Source organism: Leguminivora glycinivorella, chromosome 2, assembly GCF_023078275.1.
Source record: "Leguminivora glycinivorella isolate SPB_JAAS2020 chromosome 2, LegGlyc_1.1, whole genome shotgun sequence".
NCBI lineage: Eukaryota > Metazoa > Arthropoda > Insecta > Lepidoptera > Tortricidae > Leguminivora > Leguminivora glycinivorella.
The window spans coordinates 22,682,641-22,704,335 of record NC_062972.1 but is presented as its reverse complement, the minus strand read 5'-3'; the positions used below and the strand labels follow the sequence as shown (position 1 = coordinate 22,704,335).

General features: G+C 37.2%; 3 long non-coding RNA genes across 3 annotated transcripts; 1 reads left to right on the top strand and 2 right to left on the bottom strand.

Moving 5' to 3' along the window:
- Positions 1-1,176: 1,176 nt before the first annotated feature.
- On the bottom strand, positions 1,177-2,331 carry LOC125242347. Its single transcript, XR_007178853.1, has 2 exons — positions 2,258-2,331; positions 1,177-2,100 (listed from the first exon to the last, which is right to left on the bottom strand). It is a non-coding gene; the product is annotated as an uncharacterized LOC125242347 (long non-coding RNA).
- A 4,210-nt stretch (positions 2,332-6,541) lies between these two features.
- Positions 6,542-7,220, bottom strand: LOC125242348. The gene is made up of 2 exons (XR_007178855.1): positions 6,736-7,220; positions 6,542-6,626 (listed from the first exon to the last, which is right to left on the bottom strand). It is a non-coding gene; the product is annotated as an uncharacterized LOC125242348 (long non-coding RNA).
- Positions 7,221-11,097: 3,877 nt separating this feature from the next.
- LOC125242286 lies at positions 11,098-20,293 on the top strand. Its single transcript, XR_007178841.1, has 4 exons — positions 11,098-11,405; positions 11,666-11,850; positions 12,313-12,423; positions 20,003-20,293. It is a non-coding gene; the product is annotated as an uncharacterized LOC125242286 (long non-coding RNA).
- Positions 20,294-21,695: the final 1,402 nt, after the last annotated feature.

Below are 21,695 nucleotides of genomic sequence, written 5' to 3'. Positions count from 1 at the left end.
TTTGTATAGGAAGGACGTAAGGCAGCGTTCCCACTTATGCGTCGCGTGTCTCGGGGCGCGCAAAGGGCGTCCGCGCCACGCCACCTGAGTGTAATTCAAAAAGCGTCTCTCAGTACATTTTGTATAGGAAGGACGTAAGGCGCGCCGCCAAGCGGCGCGGCGCGCGCCCCGCCGCCGCCACGCCACCTGGGGCGCGTCTTACGTCTTTCCTATACAAAATGTACTGAGGAGGCGTTTTTTGAATTACACTGAAGCGGCGTGGCGCGGACGCCCGTTGCGCGCCCCGAGACACGCGACGCTCTGGTGTGGCCGGTCACTAAGACGCGCCCCCGGTTGCGTGGCGGCGGCGTGGCGCGCGCCGCGCCGCTTGGCGGCGCGCCTTACGTCCTTCCTATACAAAATGTACTGAGGAGACGCTTTTTGAATTACACTCAGGTGGCGTGGCGCCGACGTCCGTTGCGCGCCCCGAGACACGCGACGCTCTGATGTGGCCGGTGCCTTACGTGTGCACCCTGGCAGGCATTAGTATGGTCGAGCGATGAACGATGTTGATGTTTTATCTTATCATTTATCGGGCGACCATACTTGCCTCCCTGATACGTAGCGGCGTGTGCATCAGTGGGTTCGGGCCAAGCCACGTACATACCACATAATATTGTATCGTCACTACTTTAAAAAAAAACTTGTATCTTCGTCTGTCAATGAAAAGAAAATTGTATTAAGTATGTATGGAATGCATATAGACTTACTGTGTTTTAACTTTGAGAAGCAGGGTGAGATACGAGATTTTTTCAAAGTAGTGACGATATATTATATTGTGGAACTGGTAAAGCTAGGAACATATTATGGGTCTCGACCGCGGACGCGATCTGGATAATGATTATACACTGAATTGTGCAAACTATCGATTGTCGGTCATGCACGTGCAATCGCAGACGTCCGCGCAATATATTCCTAGCTTCATTGTGTGATAGCGTTCCCTTAAGGGCCACTTGTACCACCCGCTTAACTCAAGGTTAGTGGACTGTCAAATTCCATATAAAATGGTGGGTTAACCTCGGATTTTCGGTGGTGCAAGTGACCCTTACTGTCATTTAGGTTCAGGTTCCCAATAGTTGGTACTCTTATAAGATGGTGAAGGGTACCGTTTAGGCCTGGCTAATCAGAACAACAACAGCGTTTCCAATAGGATTTATTAAGACAACACAGAGCTATACACAAGTTTAGACGTTTAGAATCTGAATTTATATTTTCGTTAGTCAGACACACAAACACTGCTTATTCAACAACAACTACGAACAATATATTTAATCTTATAATTAAATCTTAAAACCCTAAAGACTAAAACTAACACAAGCAGGTTATAACTAAATATAAAAAACCCCCTCAGATCCCCTGCCTCCGGCATAGACCCAAGAATGCTTGCGGCGTTTCCCCTTTGCACCGCCAGACTCAACCTCTGAGCAAAGAAGGAACCCGCTATTTGGTCCCTCGAGACACCTGTAAGGCGTTCCGACACCTTTTTAATAAAATTTTTGGACAAGTTTAGAAAAATAGTCTTTATGTATTAATGTGGTCTAGTAACACTAATGCCATAGGTGAGTGGTATATCTTGTACACTGTCTTTGCTTACACTGAACTGCACTTTCACTATTTGACGCGATGGTAGCGGGTGTACCAAAGACAGTATTATAGTTGAGATTTTATTTGTTGAATTTATTTAGTCTTCACATTAACAACTCTTTCTCTAAGGCCCACATGCCCTCTCCTGTTCTTCGATGGCCCATTGTTGGTTTTTATTTGCATATTATTCCCATAATCACAGGACACGGCAAGGAAGTGAAGAAGTGGCAGCATGGGCACACATTGGGCAGACACAATAACATCTCTGACAAAGACCACTGCAGGCTAGCATGCACCGGGCCCAGGATTGAGTGGCGTGAAGAGCACTGGTAAAGAATGGCCTCATTCGTCATGTCCCTCAGCCACAAGGATACAACAAAGAAGAGAATTATTCTTCTAAAATTTACTTCTGCAGCTCATTAATTTCCATTTTCGACTCTGCTACTTTTTCAACCGGCCGCTTACATTTTGGTTTACCTATAACAAAGTAATGTTTTAGAATAGTACTGCATAAAAACAAAAAAAAATTGTTCACAAATTTTTCTAAGTCCTTTTGCTATACTCTGACCGTGTATAATAATACATTTATTGAGAAACAAATGTCAGTGTTTATCATATAAAAAAATGCCCTCACCATGATTTGAGCCTGAAGCCTTAATTAAGCACAGGGTCACTACACTGCCGAGACATGTCATATTAACAAAAAACCGGCCAAGTGCGAGTCGGACTCGCCCACCGAGGGTTCCGTACCTACAAAACTTTTACGTTACTCACATAATTCTAAAGACTGGGCTAGGCTAGAAGTATAGGTTCTCTAATGAGCATAAATAGCATAATTGTGTTTAGCGCCACCTCTCGACGAATTCGCGAACTAATTAGCACAGCTTGCGTGAGGTCTTTTATAATGTTAACCAAATTCAACATTTTTTATTTTATTTTAAAGTAGGTGTTTTATGTAAAATTTCGTAGCTATAAATTTTAACACCCTTATTCATACACTAAAGTATCCAGCCGATAAAGTTCGTTTGTCCCTTTATATCACACCAATACGTCGGAAAGGGACAAACGAAATTTATCGGCTTGATAACTTTAGTGTACGTTTATGAATAACTGGGTAAGTATAAGTATGGTAAACATCAGAAAGGGTGAGTAAAACAATCTGAAAGGTTCTAAGTTTTATCTACTTAAAGGTTTTTTTAATCTAATCCAAATTTGGTTATGGTAGCTGAAAAAGTATACAGAATTGTATAACGCAAGTTTCTAGCGGGAAATTACTAAATAAATATTATTTAAATTTTAACTTCTGATTAGCAGAAACGTCTGCGCTGGAGTATCGATTCAGAGGCCGTGAGTTCAAGTCTCACCCAAGGCAGACATTTTCCACTTTTAAATTTAAAAATATTATTTACTAAATACATTATCTATTGTTGTATTTTGCCTTGGACCTTGTAGTACCTATAGGTACTCTTGTATATGCGAACTAAAGCCAAGCGATAAAAGGTAGCTGAATAATGTCAGATTGTACGACAACGAGAGACGTTTGCCGACTGCGCGAATGAGTCGCGCTTTCTTACGTCAGAAATTGCTTGACAAATATATCGGGTGCACGTGCCCGGTAATTAATGGACGACCTTTTAACCACCAAGAGGGCACCTTACAGAAAATCGACATTAAGGTTTAGTAAAAGTCGCCTGCTTTTCGAGATTTTCACACTTTTTAAAATTTTAGGTAGTAGGTATTAAAATTTTAAAAATTGTGAAAATCTCGAAAACCAGGCGACTTTTACTAAACCTTAAAGTCGATTTTCTGGACCAATATAAGGTGCCACTCTTGGCAAATAAAGGGTTAAAAGAAAACGAAACTATGGCATTGCAGTGACAGGTTGCCAGCCTCTCGCCTACACCACAATTTAACCCATATCCCATAGATTTTCTGGACCAGTATAAGGTGCCCTCTTGGTGGTTAAAAGGTTGTCCATTAATTACCGGGCACCCTGTATAATATCAAATCGTACGAGAGCAGCGAACGTGTGCAGGCAGCGAAGGGAGCCGAGCGCGCGAATGATGAGTTCGCGCGGCGAATCCCGCGTGACATCGTACGATAAAAAGTATAATTCATACACTTAATTGTAAAAATGTAATGTATACGGATTAATTAATTTAATATAGATAGGTAATTATTGATATATGGCAAAACGAAGGAAATTGTTTACACCTCCGCAAATAAGTATCTAATGATAATTTTTAATTTACCATGTTACTTCACGTACCTAGGTACTTATTTTAAAAACCCTAAAAATGTCTATTGAATTTCTGCCACAGACCACCATGTGGTTTCTGCATATTCTGCGCTGTGCATAGAATTTGCAGAGACATTGCAGAGAGCGCACGCAGACACCGGCGCGGCGCCAGTGGACGCGTCTGTGTGCGTGAGCTAGGTATGCATACAACTACAACAACTACTGTAGGCACCGCCCCCTCAGTAGATCGATGCGATAACATCAATTTAAAAACTTCCCGAGCCTCGTGGCGCCCACCATACAAAATTTTTGCTAGGGAATTTTGATTCTTATTGTACTTGAGATTGAATTCAATTTCAGTTATTCGAAAAATTTTATAAACAAAAGAAATTATATTTTATTTGTTTATGAGAGTTAAAATTCCATTGAAACCATTATGTACTTTAGAAAGTACATTCGGCGCCACGAGGCTAGATACACTGTCACCTACAAATTCGACACTCAAAAGTGTCCGATCGCTTAGTTGCAAATGTGTGCGTCTAGTTGACAAACGAAAACTTCGCAATGTAGTAAAAACTACTTTCATTTTTTTACAAAAACAACGTTATCTCTTAGTAATTAAAGTTCAATTTCAATGCAAGTAATTGGCGGTTATGACATTAATAAATGTGATCATCGCGCAAGCCATAAAATTTTATTACCGCAGGTGGCAAGTGTGCATATTTTTAAACAAATCTACCTCTTATTGCAACCAACATAAGTTTAATTCGGTTCGCGCTGCTGCGCGGTAGTTTAGAACGATGCGATAGTCCATCGATAATCAGATAATCACCTAAGTGACCGGCCACACCAGAGCGTCGCGTGTCTCGGGGCGCGCAACGGACGTCCGCGCCACGCCGCCTCAGTGTAATTCAAAAAACGTCTCCTCAGTAGGTACATTTTGTATAGGAAGGACGTAAGACGCGCCCCAGGTGGCGTGGCGCGGCGCGCCTTACGTCCTTCCTATACAAAATGTACCGAGGAGACGCTTTTTGAATTACACTCAGGTGGCGTGGCGCCGACGTCCGTTGCGCGCCCCGAGACACGCGACGCTCTGATGTGGCCGGTGCCTAAAAACGCGACGAACGCCGTCCACTGCCGCGATCTATGTAGATAATGAATATGACACTGAATTGTGCAAACTATTGGACATAAACCGTGGACGTGGCCTTGAGCGTTCGGATGAATCGGATGATGTCCTACCGCAATCTGAGGCGCTGAATGTTTTAAGACTGTGCACACTTACGCCGTGTCTTGCGTGGGCGACGGTCGCGCGACCGTCGCCTTCACGTCTAATCGCATCGTCTACTTCCATATCGATAAGGTTTGATTTCGTATGCGTCGCATCGCCGTCGCGCGACCATCGCGCGACCGTCGCCCACGCAAGCCATCGGCTTATCAGTCGCGGTCGTCAGCCGCGTCCGTCAGACGCGTTCCATAATTTGTTTCAAGCTTTATACACAAGTTTTCCTTTCAATAGCAATAGCTAACGTCACGCTTGGCTTGAGTAATAAAAACTGTATAGTTAAATTAATGAAATATGTATAAGTAGGATATTGAAATCTTCTTTCTTCGTTGAGCCATCACAGCTAACTTTAACTTACAAACGGTATTAAGCACCTGCACTTCTGAAGGCGCTTAAGTCATTTTTGCTAATAAAAAAAACCACAACGTTCTATGAACATTGGTCAAGTGCGAGTCGGTTTTCGACTTTTCCATACAAAGAACTCATGAGCGCCTGAACGACTATGATGGCAAAGTTAACGTTTCGCACTTTCAAGACTTTACGTATATATCTCGGAAACGATAAGAGATAGAGCAAAATGGACTTCAGATTTGGGCTTTCGGTGGCACAAATTCTATGTTTTCGTCAACAGACACCTTTTTTTGGACCGATTTGAATAAAATTTTGCTCAGTCAATTTATAAACAGTCTTAAGCGCCTCCTTTTTAGTAGGAACTTAAGTCATTTTGTACAAATGAAAAAAAATTTGAACAAGTTCTAAAAGGAAAAAGACAGAAATGAATTTCTTTATACCTGTCCAACTCGCTTACACAATTTTAAGACGTTTAGTAACTACTTGCAGCGGCAGTGAGTGAAATTCGTAATCTGAGTTTTTTTCTCTTAAGTCCGACTTACGCTTGACTGTAGATTTCTAATAGGTTTTCCTGTAATCTACAGGGAGAGGGCTATCTCGTGTATTTTTTTGAAAATTTTACGCTAAGTAGTTTCGGAGATAAGGGGGGGAATGGTCATTTTTTGCTTATTTTCTTAAATTACTTCTAAATTACCAAAACAAAAAATATAAAAAAAATATATTTCAGATGCTGATAAAATGCTCTTTCATTTGATATGTAACACAATATAGTTTTAATAACTTTGATTTTTAATTTTCAATTTTACCCCCCAAAAGTGACCCCTGTGATTAAATTTCATTTAATTAAATTACATGTCCGTCTTTGGGCCACAGGTTTACATACGTGTGCCAAATTTCAAGTAAATCGGTCCAGTAGTTTCGGAGAAATCGGCTGTGACAGAGGGACAGACAGACACGCGAGTGATCCTATAAGGGTTCCGTTTTTCCTCTTTGAGGTACGGAACCCTAATAACAACCGCTACATGAAGCAGAATATTTTCTTGTTCTCAATGAGGCCGGCTGCCTTAAGACCATATTGTCACAGTCTTAACATGCTTCCCTCAAATCCTCAATCATTCTGTGAATCCACTGCAAAATAGAAGAGGTAGTTTGATTAACAATATTATATTAATTAAACCTGAAGTTTGGCAATATGCGTACAATTCATACTAGAAGAAAGAATATGTTTCATACGTACATAAGGTATTCTTTGGAGGACAAACAGGTGTTTTTTTTAGCTTAAGAATAGTGAAAAAACCAATTATGTACAATAATATAAATTGTAAATAATGTCAAAGAAAAGATTCTGACATTATTTCAGTGTTGCCAGGTCCAATTTGAATAAAATCAGAAGACACGTGTCCTAAAAATCAGGAGACATAAATAATTCGTCACTACTTTAAAAAAAAACTCATATCTTCGTCTATCAATGAAAAGAAAATTGTAGTAAGTATGTATGGAATGCATATAGACTTACTGCGTTTTAACTTTGAGGAACAGCGTGAGATACGAAATTTTTTAAAAGTAGTGACGAATTGGCTCGAAAGTCATAGATTGATAAAGCCTGAGAGCCTAATAAAGAGAGAAATATAATATGAGAACTATTCTTCATACTAAACTGCAATGTCACCCCATACATCAGAATAAACAGCGCCCTCTTGACAATAATAGTCATATATTTCTGGTCAGGCTTTAGTAGAGTCTGGCTAATGAAAGTTGAACCCAGTATTTTTTTAAAACAGCAACTCTGGATGTCATATCATCGATTGTCATCTGTCAGTGTGACTGTCACTTTAACGAATTTCGGTAAAAGTTAACAGCGAAATCTATAAATAATAATGAATAACACCATAAAAATGAGTAAAGTAAGTGCTGTAAATTAATTAGATTTAATAAAAAAGAAACCATGTTATCAATGTGTTGCCAGCTCCAATTTTTTTGAAATTGCCACGTTTTTTCGGGCTCAACTTTCATTAGCCAGACTCTATTATTATTCGATAACTTTATTTTCACAATTATTTGCAACATTTACATTAATAAAATTATTTAAAGAAAATTATGGCCAAGCAAATACTGTCGTTTAAAAAAGGCGCCTAATTCAAATTTTCTATGGCACAATAAACCTTCGCCCATGTTTCAAATTTGGCGCTTATTTTAGTATTTCGTAGTCAACTAGGAATCCTTATAGTTTCGCCATATTTGTCTGTCTGTCTGTCCATCCGCCCGTCCGTCCTGGACTGGAAACCGCTGAAATTTGCTTTTGCTGAGATGCAAAAATAAAAAGTGGAAAAAATAAATAATAATATAATATAATAAGTTTTATTAGGGTTCGGTTGCAATCTGTCATTTTTACCAGTAAAAGATAGGGTCTAAATAGCCATGAAAAAATAATGCCATGACATGAGGTGGGGTCCGTAGCCGTACCCTTCCATTCGATCTTGAAAGTCATTTTTTTTAGTTTTTCGTAAATAACTCGTAAACGGTGGCCCACAACAAAAAAATATGTTGAACAAAAACTATCTACATAAAATTTCCTACAAGAAAGGTTGTGTACGTTTTTTGGATAGGATCAATATATAAATGGATAATTTAGTAAGAAAGTTTTTTTTAATCGATTACATGCTCTGTTTTTCGTCAATACCTCGTAAACGGTGGCCCACAGCAAAAAAATATGTTAAACAGATAATATCTACATAAAATTTCCTATAAGAAATGTTATATAGGTTTTTACGCTAGGATGATTTTTTTAGTTGGAAAGTATTTTTAAATAGATTACATGGGCCGTTTTTTGTTGATAACTCAAAAACGGTGGCTCACAGCCAAAAATAATGTTACACAGAATTAATCTACATAATATTAAAAAAGTTTATGTAGATTAATTCTGTATAACATTATTCTTGGCAGTGAGGACCCTGGGAAATTTTTGACGCCGCCTTTTTTTTTTTTTTTTCAAAATGGCCGACTTTACGTAGAGTGCTCAAATTTTGGTCGTTGAATCTCTTAGCGGCCTTGATTCGAATGAAATTAAAAAAAAATTAAAAATGCTACGAGTGTGAGAAAATTGGCCACTTTTATTTTGTATGGCAACTTTTAAACCGTAAGAGATAGCCGGGGGTGCTCGACCAAATGTCATACAGGTCTCGGAGTAGAAAAAAGTTGCATTAAAAAAAAAATCAAAATGGCCGACCTTTTTTTTTAATAATTTCAAAATGGTCCTAGTGCGCTGAGATTTGGCACACGGGTGGAAGGTTGCCTCAAAATTTATATTCAAAAAGAAAATCTTGAAAAATTCAAAATGGCGGCCTTTGAGGGCTAATTGAAATTTGTATGGAGGTTTGTCTTTTAATTACCACAGGTCCGTAACGGTACAAAGAAGTGAAAAGTGCTAAAACAAATGTTATACAGTCACCTCAGGTCCACTAAATAGCATTTTTAAAAAATCAAAATGGCCGACTTTTTTTTTGAAAAATTTCAAAATGGTCCGAGCGCACTGAAACTTGGCAGATGCGTGTACAGTCGCCCAAAGATTAGTATACAAAAACAAAATTTTGAAAAATTCAAAATGGTGGCCTTTGAAGACTGATTGAAATTTGTATGGAGGTTTTTTTTAATCCCCATAGCTCCGTAACGGTAGGAAAAAGGTTAAAAGTACTTAAACTAATGTTGTATGTAGTTAGTTATCTGAGGTCCATCGAATAGCATTTAAAAAATTTCAAAATGGCCGACTTTGAATTGTTATTTTTTTATCTTCGGTCCGAGCGCGCTAAAATTTTTCACGTGGTAAGAACGGGGTCCAAAAATAGGAATGAGAAAAATTTTTTTTGGAAAAATCAAATGCCCTCGGGCCCCGCGCACCTTTAAAAAACTAGTCCATTTATATATTGATCCTATCGAAAAAACGTACATAACCTTTCTTGTAGGAAATTTTATATAGATATTTTCTGTTTAACATATTTTTTTGCTATGGGCCACCGTTTACGAGTTATTTACGAAAAACTAAAAAATTGACTTTCAAGATCGAATGGCAGGGTACGTCATGGCACCCACCCACCCACCTCATGTCATGGCATTATTTTTTCATGGCTATTTAGACCCTCATGTTTTACTGGTAAAAATGACAGATTGCCTCAAGAACCTTTTTTGGATTTTTTTTACCACTTTGCACGGTTCTGGCGCGGTGAAGAACCCGGCCAAATTATCTGGCATGAACACTATACGACTTCTGAGGAACTCTACTTTCACTTTTTAATAATTCCAGGTTGCCTCAAACACCTTTTTTGGGCCCAAAAAATTAAATCTTTAATTCATAGCTCGATAAAGCCCCACTCCCCAGCTGCCAGACTTGCAGACCTGATGTGGGTTATGATTGGAGAAGCATCTGAGCACCTTTCCAGGTTGCCTCAAGGACCTGCTCAAAAATCCTGCCAGCTCTTGGACCAAAACGCAAACTGTGGGATGTTTTATCTCGCAGTTAATTTATTTATTGATTAGCTATACTTTAGTTAGACATTGTTAAACAGACCCTAAATATTTTTAACGTCGTCAAAAGATTTTAACAGTGTATTCCTGACCACTTTTAGGCTCCCCACAGACAGTCTTAAAAATTCATAATCTTAAAAAAAACTTGTATGCAATCTGACAGTTCAGATCTGTCAGTGTCTTGTCAGTGTCAGTTTGAACTGTCAGATTGCATACAAGTTTTTTTTAAGATTATGAATTTTTAAGACTGTCTGTGGGGAGCCTTAGAGACTATATTGTCATGTACCTACTTATACTTTTTTGGACATCGCTTAGCTTCAGAGTTACTATCAATTGAAAAAAAATCTAATTGTTAGGCTTCCCACAGACAGTCTTAAAAATTCATAATCTTAAAAAAAACTTGTATGCAATCTGACAGTTCAAACTGACACTGACAAGACACTGACAGATCTGTCAGTGTCAATTGCATACAATTTTTTTTTAAGATTATGAATTTTTAAGACTGTCTGTGGGAAGCCTTACTCAGTAAAAAAGATCTTTTTAAGGGAGTTGATGCCACTATGGAGATTAGTTTCACTGAGGTTTCACTATCCTCATTGATAAATGTCAAAAAGTGAAAAGTAAAATCTTTCAAGAATTATGTTTTTAGAAAAAAAAGTTAAAACTCGTTTCAAGAATTATGTTTTTAGAAAAAAAAAGTTAAAACTCGTTTCAAGAAAAACGAGAAGCGAATTATATTATGCTGGGTCGAAACTTCGAAGCACGATTTTGTACTGAAAAACGTCATAAGTATAGTATATTCAAACTTGCATTATCATTTAATACATTATAATTATTTTATTTGAGATGCTTTTACACTTTTACTCCGTGTTGAAAATAAATCACAATAAATATTAAAAGATAAACATTAAAACATACAAAATAATATTTGTCAGTAATTTCTAAATCCTTCATTGATCATTTCACGTAAATTAATATTTTCTTCTTTGAATACCTACACTTATAAATTATATGCCAGAGACTAATTACTAAGGGGGTTTCTTATTAAATACAACTTATATGTATATACCCGTCCTAGCGAAATCACGATATGCATTTTCGCCACTGACGGTGACGCAACTAAATAATATTATTATGAAAGTTACGGGCTCTGAATATTATAAATATAATTTTCCCTCTGTTTCTGAGAACGGTTTTAGAGTTGGCAACCCCGGACCGCGACGCGCCGCGAGCGACTGAAGGACTTGTATCCATGGTCTGGAAATAAATTAAAAAAAAAACGGCGGACGCCAATGCCGCCATCTTCTATCGTGTCGTGCGTGCTGTGCTGCTGTGTGAACTTGGAAATAAATCCGCTAGCTGAAGCTAGCTGACCGGATCGGAAAAATGGTGAGATTTGCTATTTAATTACCCATTTACAGCCTATGTGGCAGTTAACTATTCGATAGCTTATTGAGTTTATTGTGGGACTAGGTTGGTTTCTGGCGTTCCCACTTAAGCGTTGCGTGTCTCGGGGCGCGCACTGAATCGGCGTGAATCCCCAAGATATCATATTACAGAAAAAAGGCTCGCCACCGGACTACCGACATGGCGCATTACGCGATTTATTTTAAACATTCTAATTCAATATAATTTTTCACTGTGTTCAGGTTCAGGGTTCTTTTTGTTGCCCCATGCCCCATCATCTGCCGCCATCCTGGACAAGTCGGCGATCAATAACAGGACCCGGCCTGCGAGCAATGGCCAATGAAGTCTATCCCAGTGCCACGTCATCAAGTCATCACGCAGTCGTCGGGTGCAAATGACGCGGCGGATCTTTCTCAAGCTTAGAAAGGTAGTTGTGCATTTATACGTCTATTTTGATTCCCTTTTCGACTGTCAAATTCCATATGAAATGGTGGGTTAGCCTCGGGTTAACCCTCCATTTTCGGTGGTGCAAGTGACCCTTAGGTATGTAGTCAGTTGTGATTGCTTGATATTACAACTTGACAATAAAAAGCCGTCGAGAGTACAATATTTGTATCTTATCTACAACATTTATATTTGTATTTTATTGTGTACCAAGTATAAAAACGTCACGTAAATAATCCAAAATGACCCTTTGATAGTCCGAGCTCAGCTTAATTAACCTAAGAGATGTGTAGCGTTTGCGTAGCATTTGATATTTGGGTGCATTTAATTGCAAATTATTTGTGTGTGTTCATAAATATTCCTGGGTTTTCTCATTAACTGTTTCTGCACCTCCCTCCCTGTTATTTGCACTTGTTTTATATAGCCCACGTACCGGACATTTCAGATGGTTGTGGCCCAGAGCCCCGCTACTTCGTGCCAGGCCATTCTCCAACTGCAGATCCATGTGTCATCGCGACAGTGCACTCACTCACCTTGTTTGGCCCGATGGAATTTGGTTAGCTTGCACATTTTACCCTTCTCTTCATTTATTTATTTCTGTATTTTTATTCAGTAAATACAAAATGTCGGACAATGACAGTAGTGATAACGAGAGCAAGGAGATTGACAAAGCAAAACTTAAATAAAAATTGCCTTTAAAAATAATCTGCCATATTTTTAAACCCAATTTCTATTTAAGAAGTCTCATTGAAATTTATAATGATCATATGAGTTGACCTTGATGTCAGTCGACACGTTTTCATTTAATTTCCATATCAGCAAATCATTCAAATTCGTTTTGAGAGTTTAAAAAGAAGCTGATTTGACTAGAAGGAAAGTAGCCTATAATAAGGATGTATTGATAAATAATCATCTCAACCTCACATCATTTTTAGGGTGCTGTAGTCAACTAGGAACCCTTATAGTTTCGCCATGTCTGTCTGTCCGTCCGTCCGTCCGCGGATAATCTCAGTAACCGTTAGCACTAGAAAGCTGAAATTTGGTACCAATATGTATATCAATTACGCCGACAAAGTGGTAAAATAAAAAGTGGAAAAAAAGTGTTTTGTTAGGGTACATGTAAAGTGTGTCGCTTAACGTGTGTGTGTGGATTGAGTGAGCACCTTCCGAAAATAAAAAAAAATATGCTGATCATTTAGTAAAAGTTCTAAAACAATTGTAAAACGAATCACTGAATTTGTAAAAAGATAAATCAAAAGATACAGCCATTAACATGTGCTCACTCAGTTCTCACAAACTACCAACGAAAACAGTGAATATATTCATTTAACATATAATATTTATATACTAACATTTAGTAAAAAATAGGCCAACCTACCTCTATAAATATTAGATCACCTAGTGACGTATTAAATTTTTTACAAATAGTTTCTTATGCTCACTCAATCCACACACTTTTGAAAAGCCGAATTTTGATGAAAAACATAAGATTTAGACCGCTATTATATGTGTATAGTTTAGTAAAAGTGAAATGGGAATTTGTAAAATACAAAACGAACCACTAACGTGTCAGGTTTTTTTATAATAAATTTTTGTAAGTGCTCACTCAGTCCACACGTTTTGAGAAAGTTAAAAATGTAAATATCTTACGATTTGTAGCACCTAAGACACTCGAAAGTACTTCAACATTTAGTAAAAATTTTTACTAAATATCCACCATCTAATATTTTATATTCGTTGTCTGGTTTTAAAGATATTCAGACATAACTTTTCTCATACAAATGTATCAAGTAGGGTGACTACACTATGTCGGCTCCTGATTTTCCCCACCTTCCCATTGTCATATTGAGATTGGGGAGTTTCGTTCGTTCAATTTTGATAATATTAAACTAATACCATATTAATTATCCATCTGCAAACTGTTTTTAGGTTATGTTCTTGGCCTAGTGATGATGTGTATTGTGTAATTTTTATCGACGTCAGGATAATAACCATATCGACATGCATGCATTAAAAAGGACATGAATGATAATTGGTAAGAAACAAAGAATATAATACTTCACTAGTAAGAAACCAGAACCTGGTAATCTAATCGCGCTAACAGATGAGCGTACCGGATTTGTAAGTGGGAGCGAGAAATAGTTATTCTTTTCTCGCTCCCACTTACAAATCCGGTGAACTATTATCAAAATTGAACGAAACTCCCCAATCTCAATATGACAATGGGAAGGTGGGGAAAATCAGGAGCCGACATAGTGTGGTCACCCTACTTGATACATTTGTATGAGAAAAGTTATGTCTGAATATCTTTAAAACCAGACAACGAATATAAAATATTAGATGGTGGATATTTAGTAAAAATTTTTACTAAATGTTGAAGTACTTTCGAGTGTCTTAGGTGCTACAAATCGTAAGATATTTACATTTTTAACTTTCTCAAAACGTGTGGACTGAGTGAGCACTTACAAAAATTTATTATAAAAAAACCTGACACGTTAGTGGTTCGTTTTGTATTTTACAAATTCCCATTTCACTTTTACTAAACTATACACATATAATAGCGGTCTAAATCTTATGTTTTTCATCAAAATTCGGCTTTTCAAAAGTGTGTGGATTGAGTGAGCATAAGAAACTATTTGTAAAAAATTTAATACGTCACTAGGTGATCTAATATTTATAGAGGTAGGTTGGCCTATTTTTTACTAAATGTTAGTATATAAATATTATATGTTAAATGAATATATTCACTGTTTTCGTTGGTAGTTTGTGAGAACTGAGTGAGCACATGTTAATGGCTGTATCTTTTGATTTATCTTTTTACAAATTCAGAGATTCGTTTTACAATTGTTTTAGAACTTTTACTAAATGATCAGCATATTTTTTTTTATTTTCGGAAGGTGCTCACTCAATCCACACACACACCGCTTAACACATTGGACACCGCGTACCCGACAATCGGGTACTCGTAAACTTTACTCAGATGCCGGCATACCCGATAGTCGAGCAAGAGCTATAAACCTTCACGCGACGCCAACGTACCCGATAGTCGGGCAAGCTTTGCATCTTCGCTACCTCAGGGCTGCCACTGACTGTCTTCTGATTATAATGTACTTATGTGGTCGAAAAGTTGGTACAGTTGATTATTATATTTATTAATTCACTTTGTATTTCTATTTACTTTACCTAATGCGATTACAAAATAATAATTCTTATTAGTTGGTTACGTTAAATCGCATACACGGGTATGTATCAATAGGAGTTAGAATTTTCGTAAATCGTACAACCTAATTTGTGTTTACGAATATTTAAGAGTGATAAAGTAGGTACTCATAGGATTATTTTAGTGAAACAAAATTCGGAGAAAAATAAACCAAAAAATTCAACTAAGAACCTAACAACATTCTAATTTCTAAGCGGCAGTTCTCAGAAAAAGACAATAGGTAAGTCATAAAATAGCAACTGCGTGGAAGCAAAACAAGTAGCTTTGAATAAAATATTAAATAAATAAATAAATAAATAAATAAATATCTATTTGAAGTTAGCGACTCGGGTTTTTCACACCGGTCACGGTGTAAAATTTGCAATCTGAGCCATTCCGTAATGGTTTGTGATGTGCTTTGGACGTTGTTGTGTTGTGTTAATTTTTATTTTGACGACTATCGGCTTGTTTCTGGACAACTGTGACTTCTGCTTTCTTACTGGACTTTGTGGTTTTGCCTCTGATTGGAATTGATAATTAATTTGGTTGTTTCTACTACGACGATGGCGAATGCTCGTGGTCCTGATGACATTGAGCGAGACTTAATAAATATATTCGGCGAGGATGCAGTAGTTGATGAGCACAACTCTCAGCCACAATTACGCGAAGAGGAGTTAACTTCACTGTTGAATTTAGGAATTTCGTACATTAGCAATTTTGATTTTCGATGTCATGTCTTTCGGAATTTCGTACTTAGAACATTTGATTTTCGACATTGTGCTACGCACTCTTTCATTTTATGCACGTATACGAAAGTTACTTGGCACAGCCCTGAGCGTCCGCCGCTTGCCCGACTATCGGGTTCGCGGCGTCCGGCATTGAGTTGCACGTCGTTGCCCGACTATCGGGTACTGTCGGTTTCTGGGGTATTGTTCGAAATTTAGCCTGGTTGCGAAAGTGTTAACTTCAAAAGTGGGTAAATCCATTCTGCTAAAAGGTTTATTTTATATAAAATGTAATATGATCTGAAAGATAATTAACCTTATAGCAAAATGGATTTACCCACGTTTGAAGTTGAGCGACACAAGTGGGGACTGATTTTTTTTTTCATTCCAACCCCAACGTGTGATATATTGTTGGATAAGTATTTAAAAATCAATATGGGCTTACTAAAATCGTTTTTTGATAATATTAATATTTTCGGAAACAATCGCTCCTACAGGAAAAAAAGTGTGTCCCCCCCCTCTAACTTTTGAACCATAATATGTTTAAAAAAAAACCGGCCAAGAGCGTGTCGGGCCACGCTCAGTGTAGGGTTCCGTAGTTTTTCGTATTTTTCTCAAAAACTTCTGAACCTATCAAGTTCAAAACAATTTTCCTAGAAAGACTTTATAAATTTCTACTTTTGTGATTTTTTTCATATTTTTTAAACATATGGTTCAAAAGTTAGAGGGGGGGGATACACTTTTTTTTTCCTTTACGAGCGATTATTTCCGAAAATATTAATATTATCAAGAAACGATTTGAGTAAACCCTTATTCATTTTTAAATACCTATCCAACAATATATCACACGTTGGGGTTGGAATGAAAAAATATCAGCCCCCACTTTACATGTAGGGGGGGGGGGTGCCCTAATAAAGCATTTTTTTCCATTTTTTATTTTTGCACTTTGTTGGCGTGATTGATATACATATTGGTACCAAATTTCAGCTTTCTAGTGCTTACGGTTACTGAGATTATCCGCGGACAGACGGACGGACGGACAGACAGACATGGCGAAACTATAATGGTTCCTAGTTGACTACGGAACCCTAAAAACCGGCCAAGAGCGTGTCGGGCCACGCTCAGTGTAGGGTTCCGTAGTTTTCCGTATTTTTCTCAAAAACTACTGAACCTATCAAGTTCAAAATTTCATATTTTTTAACCATATGGTTCAAAAGTTAGAGGGGGGGACGCACTTTTTTTTCCTTCAGGAGCGATTATTTCCGAAAATATCAATATTATCAAAAAACGATCTTAGTAAACCCTTACTAATTTTTAAATACCTATCCAACAATATATCACACGTTGGGGTTGGTTTGAAAAAAAAATATCAGCCCCCACTTTACATGTAGGGGGGTTACCCTAAAAAAAACATTTTTTTCCATTTTTTATTCTTGCACTTTGTCGGCGTGATTGATATACATATTGGTACTAAATTTCAGCTTTCTAGTGCTAACGGTTACTGAGATTATCCGCGGACGGACGGACAGACAGACATGGCGAAACTACGACTACGGAACCCTAATATAAAAAAAAATACTAAAGTAGAACTTTATAAAGACTTTCTAGGAAAATTTGTTTTGAACTTGATAGGTTCAGTAGTTTTGGAGAAAAATACGGCAAACTACGGCCGGAAAGCGTGGCCCGACACGCTGTTGGCCGGTTTTTTTAGACTTTACTCTTAATAACAAATCTCGTAAGTCGATTAAATTTATTGTAGACCATGTTTCAACAAATTTGAGAGCCTTGAATACGCTTAGGGAGCGCACTGACATGTGGGTCACTCTTATAATATATAATAGTTGTCCAAAAACTGGACAGTGTAACTAACTAGCATTAAGTGGGAAGTCTACTTTCCTTTTAGTAAATTCAGCGTGTGCTATTCTGCGGCGCGGCGGCGATGCCTTCATAATGAACTTCAACTAACTATGGTAAAATGATGTACGTAATTACGTATAACGTACAATATGTACGTATGATGTTTATGACTGCACCTATAGGGGGAAACGAAATAATGGGCTTTGATTGTATCGGTACTCATAGATAGAATCTACATTATCTACTTTTTTCTTATGGAAATTGACGTACAAATGCCTTTTATTATGTACGTATTGAAAAAATCATTACAACTTAGTAATTTTATGTACTTTCAGTAGTTCCGCATTCCACCTGAACCTTATGAGCAGGGAGCGTACTTTTCGTGCCGATTACATCAATTTGACGTCACGCTCCATATAGGGTGATCACAAATTGTATCATTGTTAATTATTAATCATTAGTCATCAATATCATTTTAAGTTATGAATTTATTTGCATGGTAATGAATGCAAGAAGGATGGTGTGCTTTACGTTAGAGAGAAATTCTCTTTTCTACGTATTTATTGTAATGTGTTGTTAACAATACTATTTAATTAAATTTATTTATAAAAACAAATCAAATAATTTTATTCACGTTTCACATTTCAAGTAGGTATTATTTATGCCACATGTAAATGGACTACTGTATTTGAAGTAATTTGTATATGATTAAAATAATTGACGAGTAATGATTAATAATTTACAATAAACTATTTGGGATCACCCAATTTGGAGCGTGATGTCAGATTAATGTCATCGGCATGAAAAGTACGCTCCCTGCTTATGAGCTATTATGTCAGGAGGTGTACAGGTAAGTGAGACGGAGATATGTCCCTTCCACGCTCAAAGCCCATTATTTCGTTGCCCCCTATACTGGCCTCCTAAAGCCGAAAAGCGCTATCTCAAACGGAAATCCACAGATAACTTATAAAGTACTAGCTTTTGCCCGCTGCTTCGCTCGCGTTAGAAAGAGACAGAAAGTAGCCTATGTCACTCTCCATCCCTTCAACTATATCCACTTAAAAAATCAATCACCACGTCAAATCGTCAACTCGTTCACGTCAATTCGTTCGAATTCGTTGCTCCGTTTTGCCGTGAAAGACGGACAAACAAACAGACACACACACTTTCCCATTTATAATATTAGTATGGATCTATAACTGACAGTTCCATTTCCAAAATCATTTGGTTTTGAGATAGCGCCACTCGGCTTAGCGGGGCAGTATAGGTCAGCAATTCCCGTCAACTTTGTACAATGCCACGTCAGCAAATTTTAATTGATCCTATTTTGTTACCAACATTTTGTAATATAATTCGACTTTCGTAAGATATATACAGGATAATTTTTATAATTAAGAAAATATAGATACTAGAGAACCCTAATGACGAAATAAAACTTAATAAAATCTCAATTTATCAACAAAATCTTGGTAACAAAATAGGAATTAATAAAAACAAATTTAACTTTTCCCTTAATTTTTGTATAAACTTTTCGAGAACTGCTGAGGTACAGTCATAAACATAATACGTACATTTAGTTGCATTTCATTAACATTATGGTGCCGCCTCCGCAGAGTAGCACACAAATCAGCTTCTTTTTAAGTTTGCTAATTATGGAAATAGTAGGAATTTGTGTTTAGTGACGTCACGGTCAACTCTTTTAGCATGGTGCATTGGGGTAATTTCGAAGCACAGAAATGCTCGGGTAATTTCGAAAGGAGAATATTGATATGATGATGGAAATAATGGTGATTTTTCTGTGACTTTCGAAATTACCCTAATGCACGCTATCAGACATATTCAATAGAAATTTGATTTAAAAATTACTTTTGCGAATGTGTTTCTTATAATTATCTAATGCTTCATTTGTAATTTTGTATGGTATAAAATATTTTAAGTACAGGAAAATTCCATGTACAAAACCACAATTGCAAAGTATCCTCTTGAAGACTTATCAGTTTCTAAGAAATCGTCAGACGTATTGGAGACTGTGCAGGATGCGAGCTCCAAAAGCGCTCAGGCAAATAATAATAATAATCATACATACATACATACATACAATCACGCCTGTATCCCATGAAGGGGTAGGCAGAGCACATGAAACTACTCAAGTTTCAGTGCCACTCTTGGCAAATAAGGGGTCGATAGAAAACGAAAGTGTGACATAAATAGTGTGTAATAAACGATAGTGTGTAATAATAATCAATAAAGTTAAATCATACAAAATATCATAAATCCTTCATCTCATCAGCGGCAAACTCATGTTTCACGTGTACAATCAGAATTATAGATTTAATGAATTTAATTTTTTGCAGGTATGTCACCTGAGGCGAGGAGTAGGTGCGTGTGCGAACGGCCTTAGTGACGCCTCTACAGCGCGACGGGTGTATTCTCCTCAAATATGAGAAGGAGCTCGGGTCCTACGGGCTCTTAACCGTCGTAGTATTCACGCAGTGTTTTAAAATAGTGTTTGTGTGTATTATGATAACATATGTTCAATTCAAATGTCTAACACTACATAAGTATACATATCATTTTTCATTAGTATGGTGCTGTTTTTGCGGTCTGAAGAAAAAACTTCAAATAAAATAATTATGTTGTCTGTATATCCATGTTTTTGTTTTACAATCAATGATTTTTGTGTGAGGTAGTTTTTAAGTTTGACTTTTTCGTTTCTAGTTATTTTGATCATACATAATCATTAAAATTATGCTGGGAAGTATCTGTAAGCTGCGCACGGATCCGAACCTGTCGAGCATACTCGCGCGCTTGGCTGTCGGATTTTGGAGAGAATCTAGCTTGTTTCAATCGAATCGCGATCGAATCAAGCGAGATCTCTTTGAACCGGCAGCTGGCAGCCGCACGAGGCTCGCTCAGGCTCACGAAGATTGCAGAGCACCTTGCGTGCAGTTATATTTGCGACGTCCTACCAACCACAAAAATCACGTTCCCTGAAATATCCCTATGAAATATTGTGTGAACGGTTCACGAGTGACTTGCACAAAACGTGCATCTAGTAAATTGCAGCAATATTATTATTTCACTAAACGAACAAACTGCCAGTGATTCGTTGACACAACATACCAAATATAACCATAGCAGAAGTTTCAAATGAAACATTATGAGAGCTACTTTTAGGTACATTACAAGTGTAACTTGCAAGGAACTTCACAAGAGTTATTAAAGCAATGTTACATTAGTAACTTATTAAAAGGTATCTGTGAAAAGTTAATACAATATAAAACTTTAAACTTATTGGTGTATTGTAAATGTAACATTGCCGTAATGAATAGCGTGTAAGTTACGTACAAGTTGCATAATGTGCTATTGTTGCAATGTACAGAAATGAAACTTGCAAGGAACTTCACAAGAGTTATTTAAAGCAATGTTACATTTGTAACTTATTAAAAGGTATCTATGAAAAGTTAATACAAAATAAAACTTCAAACTTATTGGTATATTGTAAATGTAACATTGCCGTAATGAATAGCGTGTAAGTTACGTACAAGTTGCAAATGTGCTATTGTTGCAATGTACAAAAATGAACTTCTTAAAAGTTTTCGTCGTAACTTTCTAGTAAGTTGATATTTCAATGTATCAGCAACATTGCTATTCAAAGTTATAGAAAGTTGTAAAAATCCGATCTGGGAAACTTACAGGGTTTATCTACAGCGCGGCCGAATTCGTTTAACATCAATATGGCTCCAACGTTGCTCAAACGTTGCAAGCTTGCAATTGTAAGTTTCAAGCTCCCAGATGTAGCATTGAGCAATGTTACCGCAAGTTCTGCTTGCTTAACGGGAATAACCTAAAACAACACTTGAATCGTTAGGTTAACTATTTGATAACCAAAGTTTATAATCTTTATACTGAAAACTCGATAATTTTTCATCACCGAGACACAATATTCAAGGTCACGACCGTGGCCATTTTATTCAATTGTCGATGTGGATAAAATGTGCGTAATAATTTAGACGAATTTTGTCCCATTTGTATGTCGTTTTCTAT